General features: G+C 37.9%; 1 protein-coding gene across 1 annotated transcript in view; it reads right to left on the bottom strand.

Annotated features, from left to right (window-relative positions):
• OCA2 (OCA2 melanosomal transmembrane protein) overlaps positions 1 to 7,237 on the bottom strand; it is a 178,919-nt gene that overhangs the window by 114,144 nt on the left and 57,538 nt on the right. The window lies entirely within an intron of this gene.

Consider the following 7,237-nt stretch of genomic DNA (forward strand, 5'->3'; position numbering starts at 1 on the left):
TCCAGCATCACAGCAACCACACAGTCCACCACAGTATTACAGATTGACAGATGAATGGCAAGACTGAAATTAAACTATCGCAAAAAGACAAATGTTGTATGAGACTACTGTTGTGTTAGTCTGGGTACTTTAGAGAAACAAATCCAGAGAAATTCATATGTATAAGAGAGAGTTTTATATAAAGGATAAGTGCACACCAAGAAAACATCCCAACACAGTGCTGCCCAAACCCACAAGTCCAACATTAGCCCATATGTCTGACACCAATCCATAAAGTCCTCCTCCATCTCACAAAACAGACACATACATCATTGCCGGCTGCAGGAGGAAAGCTGAGTCAGTGAATGTGTAAGCATCTCAGCACTGGCAGGGCTCTCCACATGGCTGTTCCAGGACCCAGCGCTGCATTGGGGTAGGTTCACATGGCTTCTTCTCAGGGATGTCTTGCAGGAAGTGAGCTTTCCCAGCTGAAGCAGGGAACTGGCTAAGGCAGCTGCACCCTGGTCTGACCCATCAGAAAGCAAGAGACCCAAGAACAGGAAAGGCGAAGCTCACTGAGCCATTTATCTCTCCGCCCTTCAATTAACCCCACATGTGTTTATCAGCCAGGTTGGGACAATAAACTAACTAACTGAACTGTTAGATGAAAGAAAGAGAGAGAGAGAGAGAGAGAGAAAAGACAAATATGTGCATTGAAATCAGAACAGACTTTGAGGTTACCAAGGCGAGGATAAGGAAGGGAAATTGAAGAAATATGCCAGATCATTGACAGTTACTAACTTAGATGAAGGAGAAAATAGTAGTCCACAAGATGGAGAAGAGAAATCAAACAGAAGTGGAGGCAGGGCAAATTAAGCTATTGGGGATATTAAGAAGTAGCTTAAATGGCTGAATATAAAATTGATGATTGAAAAATGTAAACCCCTACCTAATTTACAATACAAAAGTGTTTTAAAAATAAACTAGGACATGATTCTGTAAAAAATAATTGGCCAACATTCAGCCACTTTAGGATGTCTGATCAAGAACTCCTGGTACAGAAGGAAAAACTTTCAAGTGGCACTGAAATGATTCACAAAAAAACAAAAAGCAAAAACATGGTTCCAGGAATTGACAGACTACCAACTGAGCTGTTTCAACATATGGATGCAATTTTGGAAGCGCTCAATTAGGTCTATAAATTTGGAAGACATACCTGGCCAGTTGACTAGAAAAGATCCTTATTTATGTTGATTTCAAGAATAACTGGAACATAAAAAGTATTGAACAATATGATTAACATCATATTACAGCAACATTTGGGTGGACATAGTTTTAAAAATACCGTCAGTATACTGTAGAGAACTGCCAGAAGTTCAAGCCAGATTCAAAGGAAGATGTGGAATGATGTCAATTGGATCTTAGTGAGATCCAGAGAATTCCAGAAAGATATTTACTGTGCTTTATTGATGATGCCTTATATCATATAGATCATAACAAATTATAACATTACCAAGAATGGGAATTCTTGAACAATTAATTGTGCTCATGAAAAGCCTGTACATAGGTCAAGAGGTCATCATACAAACAAAATAAGGAAACTCTCTATCTCCTAGTACAGCGGTTCTCAACCAGTGGGTTGCGACCCCTTTGGGAGTCGAACAACCCTTTCACAGAGCTCGCCTAAGACCATTGGAAAACACATATTTCTCATGGTCTTAGGAATTGAGACACCGCTCCTCTATCCATCTCCCGGCAGGTCTGTCCACATGCAGATATGCCCACATACGAGTACCCGGTGTGAAAACTGTTGCCCATGCTACACCATACTTCAAGACAAAATTGCATCTATTTGTAAGAAATAAATATTTCATGATATATAATGACATCTTGTTTTGTGATTAATCACTATGCTTTAATTCCTGCATATCAGATATTTACATGGAGATTCGGAACAGTAGCAAAATTACAGTTATGAAGTAGCAACGAAAATAATGTTATGGTTAGGGGTCACCACAACATGGGGAACTGTATGAAAGGGTCATGGCATTAGGAAGGTTGAGAACCACTGTCCAATTATGTAAAAGAAATCTAGACAGTGCAAATGGAAGTCAGAAAAATAATGGATGTATTCCTTGCATATTGGCATTGGGAAAGAGTGTTTCAAAGAGTGCAGGCACCGCAAGAGTGAAAAAAGTGGACTAAGAACAACAACCACAACGTGAGGAAGATGTGATTTTGGTCAACTTACTTGTGACACATCACAGGAAAAACCAATCTCTAGGAAAAAGCTATAATTTTGGTAAAGTAGAGGGTCATCAAAATTGAGAGAAAAACCCTCATGAGATGGATTGACACATAAGCCTCACTGGACACAAATATGCCCACAATCCTGAAGGTGGCACAGACCAGACGGTTTTGCATAAGGTCACTGTGAATCAGAACCAAGTCGGCAGCAACTAACAGCAAGAAAGACCTCCCATTTTGTTCTTCACCTTCCAAGATGTTTATGGCACTTTGGATACTTAAAATTTCCATGCAAAATTTAGAATCATCTTGTCAATTTCTATTTAAAAAGAAATAAGTGAAAAACCTGCTTTGATTTTTTAATTCACTTTTTTATGGTTAAAAAAAGCTTTATTTGTATATCTCTCATATCATTTAAATGTTCAATCATATTAAGATTTTTTGCAATCATCACCATAATCAATTTCAGAACATTTTCTTCTCATCTTCATTGTTGTTAGCTGCTCATTTCCACCTATCCTCCCTTGCCATGTTCCTAAGCAATTATCAATCTTGTTACTGTCTCTATAAACCTATCTATCCTGGATTTCATCTACAGAAAAGCACACAAACACAAACAGGAAGCAAACAAACAAGCAATGACTAAAAATATTTTAAAACCTCAATATAAAAGCAGAAAATATTAAAAACTGAAAAACTTAAAAATGGGTCAAAAGGGAGACCAAATAATAAGGTATTATATTTTAACATAACTATAACTGCCATAATAAAATTTCCAGGGCTGATAGTAAGGCTACCCATATCCCTTGACTATGCTGAGGGGATTCACTGGAAGTTTAATCCATGAGGATTCAGAAAATGGATTTTGGGTTTCCATTGTCATCCACAGCTTTCTGCAAATCAGGAGTTCACAATTTAAGCTCTGATACCATTCCTCTGCATATGGAATTTTTGAAAGTTGAAATTCTTGGATCACACAGGTTGGTGTGCTTCTTCTAAGTGGAAACCTCTCTTGTTTTAAGGCAAGCCGTTCTTCTGATAGCAAGACAACATGTTTTCTTCACACTTTGCAAAAGCACCCATATCTTCAGTGATCTCTTTTTATGAGGGCAAACACTGGGCAGGGCCATATCATAAGAACTAATCGTTGAAACACTTACCCCAGCTGGGGTGAGGTCTCCTGTGTTGAAGTGGTTTTAAAGTATATATATAGTGGTTTTAAAGTATATATTAGGATATATATATATATATGGTTCCATATATATATGGTTCACGAGCACTAGGCATTAGGAAGCATTTTACTGTTACTACTTCTAAGAAAGATTTGTTTGTTCTTCTGGCAATCCATGGTTATTCAATAATTTCCACCAACAATATAATTCAAAGGCATCAATTGTTTTTCAGCTTTACTTACTGTTAGTTTTCAAATACACATGAGGAGATTGAAAATATTATAACTTACGTCAAAGCAAAGACCATGTTCACTGTGAATAACCCTCCTCCAAGAGAAAGAACGTTAACTGATAATTGGTTGTCTGTTTTGTCACCAAAAAAGGTCACCCGACTTATGGATTAATGGTAAAGGATGGAAAATTTGGACCTGTTTATCCGTTCCTTCTGTTGGACAGAAAAACCACTAAATAATGCAATGTTGTTTGGTGCCAGTCAGTCGGTTCAGACTTAGAGACCTATGTACAACAGAACAAAACTTTGCCTGGCTTTGCACTATCTTCATAATTGCTGTGATATTTGACTTGATTATTTTGTTTATTTTACTAAATCATTTTATTGGGGGCTCTTACAGCTCTTACCACAACCCATCCATTGTGTCAAGGATATTTGTACATATGTTGCCATCATAATTTTCAAAACATTTTCTTTTTACTTGAGCCCTTGATAGCAGCTCCTCATCTTTCCCCCTCCCCGACCCTCCATCCCTCATGAACCCTTGATACTTTATTAAAAAAATTTTTTCCCCATATCTTACACCAACTGCTGTCTCCCTTCATCCACTTTCCTGCTGTCCATCCCCCTAGGAAGGGGTTATATGTAGATCATTATGATCAGTTGTCCCTTTATTCCCCCCCCACCTTCCCCATACCCTCCTGATATTTCTGTTCTCACTTTTGGTCATGAGGGGTTTATCTGTCCTGGATTCTCTGTGTTGCGAGCTCTTATCTACACCAGTGTACATGATCTGGTTTAGCCGGATTTGTAAGGTAGAATTGAGGTCATGATAGTGGTGGGGAGGAAGCATTTAAGAACTAAAGGAAAGTTGTATGTTTAATCGGTGCTATACTGCACCCTGATTGGCTTCTCTCTTCTTTGTGACCCTTTTGTAAGGGGATGTTCAATTGTCTACAGATGAGCTTTGGGTCTCTACTTTATGCCGCCCCTCATTCACATTACTATGGTTTTTTGTTCTGGGTCTTTGATGCCTGATACCTGATCCCATCGACACCTCATGATCACACAGGCTGGTGTACTTCTTCCATGTGGGCTTTGTTGATTCTCAGCTACATGGCCATTTGTTTATCTTCAAGCATTTAAGACCCCAGACACTATATCTTTTGATAGCCAGGCACCATCAGCTTTCTTCACCACATTTGCTTATGCACCCATTTTGTCTTCAGTGATTGTGTTGGGAAGGGGAGCATCACGGAATGCCAGTTTAATAGAACAAAGTGTTCTTGCATTGACGGAGTACTTGAGTGGAGGCCCAATGTCCATCTGCTACCTTAATATCTAACATAAATATGAGTACATAAATCTATTTCCCTATCATAATATATAAATATATGTACATATGTACATGCCTATATTTAAACCTCTATAAATGTCCCTGGTCTCCTAGTTCTTTCCTCTATTTCCTTTTACTTTCCTCTTGTCCCACTATCATGTTCAGCCTTCATTCAGGTTTCAGTAATTCCTCTCAGTTACATTAAACTTGATTAAAGCCCCACCAGGCATCCTAGGCCCTCGTTGTCATCGATTGTAGATGACATTGTTTTTCCCTTGTCCCTGGGTTTGTTAACACCCCCTTCCTTTCCCCCACCTGCCCCTCTCCTGTGTCTCCCCAGATCCATCAGTCCCGTTACTTTTTCCTCCAGATTCTTTATCCTGCCTATCTTATCTAGATAGACATACAGAGCCCCAAAACAAGACACAGCCAAACAGAACAACAAAAGAAAACAAAACAAACAAAAATAACAAGAACAACAAAACCAACGACAAAAAGAAGAGCCTATAAATAGTTCCAGGTCTATTTGTTGACTTTGAGGAGTGTGTTCTATTTGAGTCTGATGGGGTGTCACACTCTAGCCCCAACGTCTATTTTTGGTATTCCCCGGGGACTTCATCGCTTTGCTCCCCTGGCTGCTCTGTTGCATGCCCTCAGTGTTTTGCCCCAGTGTGATGGGGTCAGATCGGGCTCAGTTCCTATACTGTGACTCCAGTGTTGTCCCTCGTGCTTGCTCTGATTTTTATGGGGATTGAAGTATAGGTTAACTTGGGGAGAATCACTGTGTCAAAAATATTTAATCCTCTGGCCCTTGAGAAAAGTGTTTATTTATCTCTGTATTCTTTAATTATTGCATGCAATTATTTCTGTGTATAGGTCTTAAATACATTTTATAAGATTCAGCAGGAATATTTTATACTGATGCTATTGTAAACGATATAATACTTGGCATTATTTTCCTTATCAGTTAAACCAGAGATTTATCAACATGTTATTAATCTTGTCAAAGAAATCGCTTTTGCTTACACTAATTGTTCCTATTGTTTCTCCACTCTGGTCTTTATCATTTTTTTTCTGCATAATTTTACTTTACATTTCTCTAGTCTGGTATCTTAGGATGGAAGCTGAGATCGCTGATTTGAGATATTTCTTCTTTTCTAACATTGACTCACTCTGAATTGGAACAAACTCAATGACAACATTTAATTTAGGTGAATTCCATTGACAGTTGTGTCAATTCTGACTCATAGGGACCCTATGGAATAGAATAGAACTTCTTAGGGCTTGTGAGACTGTAACAATTTCATCTTCTCCCACAGGACAACAGACAGTATGATTAGTAGCCCAATGTTTAATCCACTTAGCCCCTAGCACTACTTCATATAAGTAAATAGTGGTATAAATTTCATTCTACCTACTACTTTAGATCAGAGAGCAGCACACCTAGCTTGTATACTGGGTATACCGTGTTTCATAAATACATTAGAACATAGACATACCCATTCATCGGTGTACTGACTATTACTGCTTGCGTGCCACAATAGTCGATCCCAATAGTTTTGAAAGAGATTGTGTGGTTCCCCGGCCTACAATATAACTATTTGTCCATTTCAGAAAAAGCGTGATGACTCCTGATTTAAGAAGAATCTCACATGTTTTTCTAATCCTCTCTTTTGTTTAGCATTCAGTTGCAAGTATTTTCTATTTGCTATTTTAATGACTTCCTTCACACTTGAGTCTTGGGTTATTTAGTGTCCAGATTTTGGTAATTTTCTAAGTATGCTTGCTATTAATTTCTAAATTAACCTCAACTTTGGTCAGAGAACGTATTTTATGTTGCTTGTATCCTTTCATATGTATTTATATTTGTTTTATGCCCTATACTATGGTCTATCTTGGTAAATGTTTCATAAAAATACACATTCTAAGATTGTTAAATGAAGTTTTCTGAAAATAATATTTTGTCGGCTGATAATGTGCAAGTCATCTATATCCTTACTGATTTTTTTCCTTATTATTACCCCTACACTGTTTGCTTCATTTTTAATTTCTTTCATTGGCATGTCTTTTAAAAATCATTTTATTGGGAGCTCTTCCCGATATTATAACAATCCATAATTCACTCAGAACAAGCATAATTATACAACTGCTGCCACCATCAGCTTCAAAACACTTTCTTTCTTCTTGAACTCTTTGATATCAGCTCCCTACACTTTCCTTCTGCAATGTCCAGTACGCTGTTAGTCCTGGATACTTTTAAAATCTCAGACA

This window comes from Echinops telfairi, unplaced genomic scaffold (assembly GCF_000313985.2).
Source record: "Echinops telfairi isolate 266 unplaced genomic scaffold, ASM31398v2 ScPeMD7_7475;HRSCAF=8513, whole genome shotgun sequence".
Taxonomy (NCBI): Eukaryota; Metazoa; Chordata; class Mammalia; order Afrosoricida; family Tenrecidae; genus Echinops; species Echinops telfairi.